The sequence below is a fragment of the Chiloscyllium plagiosum genome, chromosome 31 (assembly GCF_004010195.1).
Source record: "Chiloscyllium plagiosum isolate BGI_BamShark_2017 chromosome 31, ASM401019v2, whole genome shotgun sequence".
In the NCBI taxonomy this organism is placed as follows: domain Eukaryota; kingdom Metazoa; phylum Chordata; class Chondrichthyes; order Orectolobiformes; family Hemiscylliidae; genus Chiloscyllium; species Chiloscyllium plagiosum.
Genome location: NC_057740.1, coordinates 10,245,585 through 10,257,424, shown reverse-complemented (window position 1 = coordinate 10,257,424; position 11,840 = coordinate 10,245,585). Strand labels below are relative to the sequence as shown.

General features: G+C 42.3%; 1 long non-coding RNA gene across 1 annotated transcript in view; it reads left to right on the top strand.

Moving 5' to 3' along the window:
* The window catches only part of LOC122565084, a 46,655-nt gene extending 35,604 nt beyond the window's left edge, over positions 1–11,051 (top strand). Inside the window, exon 3 of the long non-coding RNA XR_006316075.1 lies at positions 10,238–11,051. This is a non-coding gene — a long non-coding RNA (uncharacterized LOC122565084). The remainder of the gene's footprint in view (positions 1–10,237) is intronic.
* Positions 11,052–11,840: the final 789 nt, after the last annotated feature.

Genomic DNA, 11,840 nt, shown 5'->3' with positions numbered 1-11,840 from the left:
AACAGTTTCCTCATTTCCCGTTCCCCCACCTCATCCTAGCTTCTAACCTCCAGAAACTCGGTCCCCTGACCTGTCCGGACTTGTCCGACCTGCCCAGCTCCTTTTCCACCTATCCACTCCACCCTCTCCTCCCTGACCTATCACGTTCATCTCCTTCCCCACTGACCTATTGTACTCTATGCTACTCTCTCCCCCCCCCCCCCCCCCCCTCGCTTATCTCTCCACGCTTCAGGCTCTCTGCCTTTATTCCTGATGAAGGGCTTTTGCCCGAAACGTCGATTTTGCCTGTCCTCGGATGCTGCCTGAATTGCTGTGCTCTTCCAGCACCACTGATATAGGAAGGATAATAACTAAGTTTGCAAATGACACCAAAATTGGAGGAATAGTGGACAGCGAAGAAGGTTACCTCAGATAACAATGGGACCTGGATCATATGGGGCAATGGGCTGAGGAGTGGCAGATGGAGTTTAATTTAGATAAATGTGAGGTGCTGCGTTTTTAGGAAAACAAATTTTAGCAGGACTTATACACTTAATGACAAGAGAGTGTTGCTGATCTAAGAGACTTAGATCAACACTGTGGGCGGCATGGTGGCACAGTGGTTAGCACTGCTGCCTCACAGCGCCAGAGACCCGGGTTCACTTCCCGCCTCTGGCGACTGACTGTGGGGAGTTTGCACATTCTCCCCGTGTCTGCGTGGGTTTCCTCCCACAGTCCAAAGATGTGCAGGTCAGGTGAATTGGCCATGCTAAATTGCCCGTAGTGTTAGGTAAGGGGTAAATGTGGGTATGGGTGGGTTGCGCTTCGGCGAGTCGGTGTGGACTTGTTAGGCCGAAGGGCCTGTTTCCACACTGTAATGTAATGTAATCTAATCTAGTCTAATCAAAGACTTTGGAGTACAGGTTCATATCTCCTTGAAGGTGGTGTCGCAAGTAGGTAGGAAAGTGAAGAAGGCCTTCCTTTCTTTTATTGGTCAGAGTATTGAGTACAGGAGTTGGGAGGTCATATTGTGGCTGTACAGGACATTGGTTAGGCCATTGTTGGAATATTACATGCAGTTCTGGTCTCCTTTCTATCAGAAGGATGTTGTGAAACTTGAAAGGGTTCAGAAAAGATTTACAAGGATGTTGCCAGAGTTGGAGGATTTGAGCTATAGGGAGAGGTTGAATAGGCTGGAGCTGTTTTCCCTGAAGCGTTGGAGGTCAAGGGGTGACCTTATAGAGGTTTATAAAATCATGAGGGGCATGGATAGGATAAATAGACAAAGTCTTTCCCTGGGGTGGGGAAGTCCTGAACTGGAGGGCATATGTTTAGAGTGAGATGGGAAAGATATAAGAGAGACCTAAGCATGCAACGCTTGCACACAGAGGGTGGTATGTGTATGGGATGAGCTACCAGAGGAAGTGGTGGAGGCTGGTACAATTACAGCATTGAAAAGATATCTGGATGGGTGTATGAATAAGAAGGGTTTGGAGGGATATAGTCTGGGTGCTGGAAAATCGGCTTGGGATATCTGGTTGGCATGGATGAGTTGGACCGAAGGGTCTGTTTCTGCGCTGTATATCTCTATGATTCTATGGCTCTATTTGACAGCACTTGGCCCATATCCCTCTAAACCCTTCCTATTCATGTACCTACTCAGATGCCTTTTAAATGCTATAACTGGACCAGTCTCCACCAGTTCCTCTGGCAGCTCATTCCATACACCCACCACCCTCCGCATGAAAACGTTGCCCCTTAAGTCCCTTTTATATCTTCCCCACCTCTCAACCTAACCCTCTGGCCCACCTGGACTACCCCACCTCAGGGAAAAGACCTTGCCTATTTACTCTATCCATATTCCTCATGATTTTATAAACCTCTAAAATGTCACCCCTCAGGCTCCGACGCTCCATGGAAACCAGCCCCACCGTATTCAGCCTCTCCCTGTAGCTAAAACCTCCCAACCCTGGCAACATCCTTGTAAATCTTTTCTGAACCCTTTAAAGTTTCACAACATCTTTCCAATTGACTCTTTACGTCAGAAACAACTGTAGGAATGCATCACACATTCTCATGAGGCTTTAAGACAACATTCTTCTGACTGAGCCTCAAGGACTGTGAAAGTGATAGGGTGTCTCGATGATAAAGGAGAAAGTGAGGACTGCAGATGCTGGAGATCAGAGCTGAAAATGTGTTGCTGGAAAAGCGCAGCAGGTCAGGCAGCATCCAAGGAGCAAGAGAATCGACGTTTCGGGCATGAGCCTGAAGAAGGGCTCATGCCCGAAACGTCGATTCTCCTGCTCCTTGAATGCTGCCTGACCTGCTGCGCTTGTCTCGATGATAACCTGGTGACTAAGCGGGTGGGTGAAATTGATCCAACGAAATATGCTGGCTATTATGGAATCGGAGTTCTTGTTTGTCTGTCCAAATAATGCACCCTTTTACAAGTCCTCCTTCCTGTTCACTGTCAATTCTGTTCCATTGTGTAGTTATGGGTTTCAAAGCAAGTACCACAAAAGGGCACAGTAGGATAACATGACAATCAGTTGTCATTTCCTCAATTAAGTCAATATCGCAATAATTGAAGCTGCACGGTGGCTCAGTGGTTAGCACTGCTGCCTCACAGCGCCAGGGTCCCAGATTCAATTCCATCCTCAGGTGACTGTCTGTGTGGAGTTTGCACATTCTCTCTATGTGGGTGTGCTCTGGTTTCCTCAGGCAGGCCAGGTGAATTGGCCATGTTAAATTGCCCATAGCGTTAGGTGCATTAGTCAGAGGGGGGGTGGTTCGGTGTGGACTTGTTGGGCTGAAGGGCCTGTTTCCACACTGTAGGGAATCTAATCTAAAAAAAATTTCAAAGTACTACTTTGTGCGTTGTTGTTTCAATGTGCATTCATTTTTTTCTAAGTGCTGGTGATATGTATCTGCATTGAACTGGTTCAATATTGCCATGGTTTCTCTTGAGAACATGCTGTAAAAATTCAAGAGAATTGACCCAAGCAAATGCTTTCAGTAAATACAAAGAGAACTAATTCCCTTGTTGCTAGTAACAAGATTCCACATTGTGGGTACATTAGTGGAATTGAATAAGAACAGATGGAGAAGAAAAGGAATGATATTATTCCACCAAGTAATTTGTCTCTGAGCGGTGGAGAAATGCTTAATTTATTTTCCATAATTCAAACATTGTGATGCATTACAGGTTGATGCTAGTGGAGTGCGTGATATGGACTACAAACAAGATATGACAAAGCTTGATTGTAACTGATGCTCTCTCTAACAAATTTATTTTTCATATTTCAATATATAAATACTGAGCTTCACAGAGTCTCCAATGGTTGGACATAAATGGTTTGTAAGGATGTCTGGAATACTGTGAATCGTTCCTGAGCACCATACCTTAGCAAGCATATCCTGGCCTTGGAGAGAATACAGTTTAGATTCATCTAGAATGATATCTGGACTCCAGAGGTTGACTTATGAGGAGAAAGTACACTAATAAGACTTGTTTTTCCTGGTATTTATGAGACTAAAGGGTGATTTGATTGAACTTTTTAAGATATTTGAAAGGAAAACGTAAGATAGATAGAAACTGTTTCTGTTCGTTGGCTGGTTTAAGGATGGCAGTCAGAGCATAAAAAAATTAAAGCCAAATTTTTGAGGACTGACATGAGGAAATTTATCTACAAACATACAGTGGGACAGATGTTCAGAACTCTCTTCAGCAATTGGCAATTTGTGCTAAATCAAATATATACTTTAAATTTGTGATTGATTGTTTTAACTAAGAGTGTTAAGGATATGGAGCAAAGGTGAATTCACAAAGTGAATTTGTGTTGAATTGCTGCAAAATAGTCTTGAAGGGGCTAAGTGGTCTATTCCTGTTCCTATGAGACATTCTCCACGACAACCACTAGTAAAGCCTGTAATTCCCACAAGGGGCCTACTTGTAGGAAGATGAGGAAGACAGTTGGTCATATCTTGATTTATCCACAAGTTAGCTGAAAATATGTTGCTGGAAAAGCGCAGCAGGTCAGGCAGCATCCAGGGAACAGGAGAATTGACGTTTTGGACATGAGCCCTTCTTCATTCCTGATTTATAAGTCGATTCTCCTGCTCCTTGGATGCTGCCTGACCTGCTGCGCTTTTCCAGCAACACATTTTCAGCTCTAATCTCCAGCATCTGCAGTCCTCACTTTCTCCTTATCCACAAGTTACCCCACTTGGAGCTGTGTGAAGAAACAATATTCCAATGTTAATGCAGCAAACATAATTCTTTGTGTGCTAAAATTAAATAAAGCAAAATGCAACATCTTATATTTATCTGCATTAAATAGTATATCTCCAGAATCGAAGGATTTTTGGAAAATATCACTGTCTCCGTAGCTATATCTTTTCCTCAGGTCATCAGAGCCAAGGCACTTAATTGCCTTTAGTCTCACCAGTTTGTCTAATCCCACTTCTGTAGTGATGGTGATGGTATCTCATTCCTCCTTCATATTCTTTACTATTAATGAGATGTTCAAAGTATCTTCCACCATAAAGATTGAAACAAAATATCTGTTTAACCACTCTGTCATTTCGTTGTTTCCCAATACCACACCCTACATTAATTTTCTAACAGGCCTATGTTCAGTTTGACCTATTTCTTCCTTTGCATATGTTTAAAGAAGCTGTTATTGTCAGTTTTTATATTCCTTTCTAGTTTGCTCTCATAGTTTATTTTCTCTCTGTTTTTATTATCTTTTTAGTCCTCCTTTTGGATTCTGAATTTGTCCCAGTCTTCAGGCCTGTCACTGCCTTTTGCCTGCTTATATGCTTTGTCTTTTAATTTTATTTACTCCTTCATGTCTTTCATTAGCCATGAATTGTTTATCCCTCTCTTATAATCTTCTCTCTTTACAGGGATTTTTTTGCAATTCACTCTTCAGCCTCCGACGCTCCAGGGAAAACAGCCCCAGTCTGTTCAGCCTTTCCCTACAGCTCAAATCCTCCAACCTTAGCAACATCCTTGTAAATCTTTTCTGAACCCTTTCAAGTTTCACAACTTCCTTCCGATAGGAAGGAGACCAGAATTGCACGCACTATTCAAAAAGTAGACAAGCCAGGGAACTATAGACCGGTGAGCCTGACCTCGGTGGTGGGCAAGTTGTTGGAGGGAATCCTAAGGGACAGGTTCTACATGTATTTGGAAAGGCAAGGACTGATTAGGATAGTCATTATGGCTTAGTGCGTGGGAAATCATGTCTCACAAACTTGATTGAGTTTTTTGAAGAAGTAACAAAGAGGATTGATGAGGGCAGAGCAGTAGATGTGATCTACATGGACTTCAGTAAGGCTTTCGACAAGGTTCCCCATGGGAGACTGATTAGCAAGATTAGATCTCATGGAATAAAGGGAGAACTAGCCATTTGGATACAGAACTGGCTCAAAGGTAGAAGACAGAGGGTGTGGGGGATGGTTGTTTTTCAGACTGGAGGCCTGTGACCAGTGGAGTGCCACAAGGATCGGTGCTGGGTCATCTACTTTTTGTCATTTACATAAATGATTTGGATGCGAGCATAAGAGGTACAGTTAGTAAGTTTGCAGATGACACCAAAATTGGAGGTGTAGTGGACCGCAAAGAGGGTTACCTCAGATTACCAACAGGATCTGGACCAGATGGGCCAATGGGCTGAGAAGTGGCAGATGGAGTTTAATTCAGCTAAATGCGAGGCGCTGCATTTTGGGAAAGCAAATCTTAGCAGGACTTATACACTTAATGGTAAGGTCCTAGAAAGTATTGCTGAACAAACAGACCTTGGAGTGTAGGTTCATAGCTCCTTGAAAGTGGAATCGCAGGTAGATAGGATAGTGAAGAAGGCACTTGGTATGCTTTCCTTTATTGGTCAGAGTGTTGAGTACAGGAGTTGGGAGGTCAGCTTGAGTAAAGACAACTTTAACCAATGTTATCAAGGCACAGTGGCTGGAAGCAATACATCCAAGAATATTGAAGGAAGTGAGTGCAGGAATTGCAGAATCATGGGCAATTATCTTGCAATCTTCTCTGAATTTGGACGTGGTGCTGGAGGATTGGAGCACTGCTGCCTCACAGCACCAGGGACCCAGGTTCGATTCCACCCTTGAGCAGCAGTCTATGCGAAATTTGCATATTCTCCCTGTGTCTGTGTGGGTTTCTGCCGAGTGCTCCAGTTTTCTCCTACAGTCCAAAGATGTGGAGGTTAGGTGGATATCACTATGTTAAATTGCCCATAGTATTCAGGCTCAGTGTGCTAGCCATGTGGAGTGTAGGGTAGGCGGTGGGGTCTGGGTGGGATGCTCTTCGGAGTGTTGGTGTGCACCAGTTGGGCCGAATGGCCTGTTTCCACACGATAGGGTTCTATGAATTGCAAACATTACACTCTCATTCAAAGATGTTTATAAAGATCCACCCCACAATTACAGATCAGTCAGTTTATCTTTGTTGGTGGGGAAACCTTCAGAAACAATTGTTTGAGAGAGAATTAATAACCACAATGGGGAAAAATGCTGGTCAATTCAGAAGAATTGCCATGAGTTTTTTCAAGAAAAGTTGTTTAAGTAACTTGCTGCAATTTCTTGCAGAGGTAACAGATGATTGATAGTTGGGGTCTATTGAATTGGAGTGGGTGGATTTCCAAAGATGTTCAATTGAGTGCCACATAACAGGAAAGTGATAATTCATGGAATAAAACGACAATAGAAACATGAATACTAAATTGGCTATGTGATAGGGAACAGAGAGTAATGGTAAATGGGTATTTTTAAGGTTGCAAGAAATGGATTTGTAGGGGACTTCCCAGGGCTGAATCTTTGCTTTTCTTGATGTTTAGAAATAATCTAGATCTTGGTGTGCAGGGGACAATTTCAAAATTGGATGCATTGTGAACTGTGGCAACAATAGTGTAGAACTCCAAAAGGTGGAGTGGGCGGATAAGTGGCAGATGAAGTTCAACATGGAGAAGTGGAGGTGATTCACTTTGGGACAAAGTATATGGAGTAACATCATAAAGTGGAAATAACTAGCCCATGGGATGTATCTGTGCATATATGTGCCAAAGTTATTAAAGTTGGAAGAGCAGATAATGGGGATTGAAAAAGCATACAGTATTTCATGCTTTATGAATGGAAGAGTAAAACATATGAGCAGGAATGTTATGCTAAACCTGTCTCAGACACTGGGTAGACATCAGCTGGAGTATTGTACATTGTTCTGTGTGACACATGTTAGTAGGTGCTGGATAGACAGAGCTGAAGAGATTTACCAGAATGATTCCAGCAATGAGTTATGAGTGTAGATTAGAGACTTTGGCATGATTTTATTTGAGGCAAAAGCTGAGAGGAAGCTTAACAGAATTGCAGAAAATTCTGAGTGGCCAGGACAGAGTGGAAATGGAAAAGTTGATTGAGAATCAGCGGACACAGTTTTAAAGTGATTTGTAAAAGAAGTGCGTAAAATGTGAAAAACCTTTTTTCACACGCAAAGAGTAGTTAGGGTCGAGAAAGCACGGCCTGCACGTGAGGTGGAGGCAGATTCAGTCAAAGTATTCAAGAGGGCACTGGAATACTTAGTTAAAAAGAAACAATCTACAGGGATACCGGGATTGGCACTGATGGGAAATGCTGGGGGAGTCAATGCAAACACATTGGGCCAAATTACCTTCTTTGCAGTGTAAGAATTCTAGAATTCCATGTGACATTAATTTTGCTTCTTCCACCATAAATGCTGCCATTACTGTTGAGCATTTCCAGCTTTTTCCGTGACTGTAGGATGATCAGATCCTGCCTTCCTTTTAGCTGCCCTTTTGGTCTGGTTTTGCCTGAATGGGAGAAGTTCCTATTTGAAGAACACGGCCAGATGTCTGTGTCTTTGCAACATTCAGCCACAAAGTGGCAACGGCATGAACACATTTGTCAACTGCAGTTCAACAAAGTAATTAATTGGTTATGGAGCATGATGGGCATCATAAGGACTTAAAAGGTGCTATATAAATGCAAATTCTTTTTTATAAATTTGTACAGCCAACTTCAACTTATTAAATTATTCTGCAATTTTCTAATTACTTATTTTAAGAACGTGCATATCCTTTTTAAGACTAGCTTATTGCTGTTTTCTCATTTTGTCAGCTGCTTCTCTTATACTGCCGACTAATTAACCTTCCATAACCCTTAGTCTGTGGTAATAAAACAAACCTTTACACCTCACAAAATGCCAAAGATCATTTTTTTCATACACATATTATGATAATGAATCAGATGATTTATGTTCAGTGCAAAATTACATAAAAGTAAAAAGCAGTTGTCACAAATTATGATAGGCTTCTTGTAATTAGCAAGAAATTACAATAGTACAGCAATCCTGGCCAGTAGCACAGTGCCAGAGGCAAAAGTTTGCAGGGATGGATTATGATATATTGTCCTTCTCAATGAGGGCCATGTTGGGGACCTCAGTGATTGATTTTCTGCCACTTTGCACTATTGACTGTTCTGTAACAGCTTGGCCATTGCACTTGGAGACCAGGGACACTTTTCGGTGACTGTTTTCGTCAGTGTCAGTCTGGGTCTCCTTGTGGTGACTTCAGTCAGCCTGTACTCTCCATACAACGTTTTCTTTGGCATTGTGGTGGGTCTGGCCTGCAATTCCAAAGTGGGGTAGGGTCCTTGAGCTCGGAGCCGTGAAATTCAACCAAATTGTCTTTGTCTTAAATTCTCTCATTTTTAAAAAAAAAAGTCTTTATTTATTATTATTTTATTGTGGACGAGTGTTATTCTGAACTTTTTATTTCTTTATTTTTATAATTTATTACTACGAGTTTGTACCTTTGAAGGTCAGTAATGCTGCACTTTTTATGTCTTTATTTTTCATATTTTATTCCCCGAAGAATCTTTGTACCTAGGTACCTTTTAACCTAAAAAGACACTGTAGCTGGTGACTTGTAAACATTTCATGTGGCAATAAAACTCATTATAATTCAAAATATTTAACAAGAAAGTGGTGTTCCACCATTACAGTGAACTGCAAGTGGACCCACTGACAGCAAGCATGTAGTTAAGGTGAAATTGCTTCCAACGTCAAGACCATTGATCCATCCATTATACTTCCCACTGCCTTAGGAAAGCAACCAACATAATCAAAGACCACCAGATTCAAGAACAGCTTGTTCCCTGCTGTTATTAGACTTTTGAATTAAGCTCTTTAATATAAATGTTGATCTCTCTACCTTCTTGGTAGCTGTAACATTGTTTCCTGGACACTGTTCTGTTCCCCTGATGCACTATATAGTATGATCTGCCTGTAAAGCATGGAAGACAATACTGTTCACTATACCTCGGTAAATGTGACAGTAATAAATCAAATCAAATCAAATTTTCTCATAGTTTAAGGTACCATTTGGTTGACAAGAGCCCTGCTGTGATGTCCACTCTGTTTTGAAGTGCCCTGAGCAACATCTTAGTGAAGGGGTTAGCATGCCATCTGGAGGAATGCAGGGTCATTAACATTAGTGTCCAACACTAATTTGACATCAGAACACTAACAGTGGAACTTGATGCTCCCACTAATTCCTTTTGGAAACTGTACACAGCTGAGCACATCAGAGAACGTGAGGACTGCAGATGCTGGAGAGTCAAACTGTGGCTGTGGAAAAGGTTAGCAGGTCAGGCAGCACCCGAGGAGCAGGAGAATCAACATTTCGGGCATAGGCCCATCATCAGGAAGGTGGAGGAGGAATGGAGCTGAGAGACAAATAGGAGGGTGGGTGGGTGGTGATGGTGGCAAGGAGATAGGTGGATGCAGGTGGTGGCGGGGGGGATTGTGATAGGACGGTGATCAGGGTGGAGTGGATAGGTGAGAATGAAGATGGACGGATTGGATAGGTCAAGAGGGTGGTGCCGGGTTGGAGGGCTGGATCTGGGATGAGGTGAGGGGAAGGGAGATTTGGAAACTGGTGAAATCGATATTGAGGCCGTGTGGTTGTAAGGTCCTGAGGCGGAAGATGAGGCTGAGCACTATTCAAGAAACCTGGACCACCTCTCACCTGAATTCTTAGAGGCAACAACAACTTACAGGTTAGTTGTTAGTTTATTTCTTTTGGCATGTTTTTGCTGCTTTCCATAAATATTTAAAGTTTGAAAAGTCTGTAGGGAGTGAAAAGTCTGGTGGGTGCCAAAGAACATTTATGCTGTGTGCAAGACTTTGACACAAACAAGTTGCTTATTGACATGAATGCCTTTGTAGGCTTTCGGTTTGGAATGGAGCAGAAAGAGGAGAAGGAGCAGAAACCACCCAGAGCAGGAAAAGTTTCTGGAAGCAGGAGGATTAACGTCCTCAGATCAGAGATCATACCAGTCCGTGGTATTCAGGAAACCATTCTTCCAACTGAACCTCAGCAATTACAACCCAGAGACATCCTGCTTTAGGAAGAACATCTTACTGGAATCCTCCAGCTGCTGCAGCCATAGCTCCAATCTCTGAGCAGGACAGTATTAGTCACAGCTGTAATGCTCGCTCTGGTTGTGAACTTTGACTCCTTTCAGGTTGGTGCTAAAGATATTAGCAACAACTCGCAGTTGGCTATCAACAGTACACGGAAGTCACCGATGGGTTCTGTTGGAAAAGAAATAATGTGGTCTTTTCTTGATAGAGGGAAGCAGTTAGAGTGGGTTTTGCCAGCTTTCTCATGATGCATGGTGTGTTTGATTAAAGTATTTCTCAGGCAAAGCATGTCAACTCTGCCAAATGCAGTGCTCAATGTCCCTTCCCTCAATGTCCAGCTGGTGTGAGAGGCTGTGGTAGAGCAATCTGCTGGTCAGTGCCTGGAATCCTGGCAGTTGTCATGTTGCCTTCATTCTGGAGCAGTATGCCATCCATATTTCAGCCACCAGGGGAAACCAAAGGGTAGCTACAGGGGAACAAGACACTGGGTGATATGGTTCAGAACTTATGCACACTTGTGCATCCACAACTCAAGAAAATACATCCCGGACTAGACCACTGGCAAGCTGAAAAAAACAATTCTACTGCCCTGCATGACCCTGGAGGAATTCTTTAATAGTCGGTGTAATACAAAGATTAATATTTAATATGTAAATAGATTTTTCATCTGAGATCACATGACAATAGAGTCGAATGAGAGTTGGGTCTATGTAATATCTTGTGCTAAGCCTTGTTCTGTTTATGCTTAGAAAATAACAGTCAGTAAAAGGTAATGTTTCACAACAGCCCACAGCTATTATTAATCCTAACCAAGCACAGACCCCAACCTAATAAGATCCACAATGATGATAAATGATGTTGACAGCTGTAAAGGCAATGGAAAGAGAAAATTCCAGCAAGGGAGAAAGCCATGAGAGAAAATCCAGTGACTGGAAAAGGGAGAAAAAAGAAGGGTGAAGAAAAGACAGTGTGGGAAACAGAAAGGAAATCCATGGAGAAAACCTTACTCTTACTTGTGTACTTCAAATACATGGAAGACCTGAATAAAGCCAAGATGGCAGCAACTAGTGTCATCACCTTATAAGACACGGAACTGCTTTGTGACAGGCAGAAAAGCCTAGTAAGAAACAAACCAGTACCCTTCTAAATAGAGAAAATAATGATAATGTAGACAGTCTATTGGTTAAACATGGCATTAATGAATAAATGGTGACATACAACTGCAGAATAAAAGCATCAGATACATATTTCAGTTAACAGATATTAACAGACAACTATTGGGTAAAGTATAGATACATTCATTATGGAGTTACATGTGTAAACTAAAAATTGAGAGTATGGAACTCTGAAACACAAACCAATTGGGGATTGCATTGTTGCTGGAAACTTAGAGGAGACAAAGAGG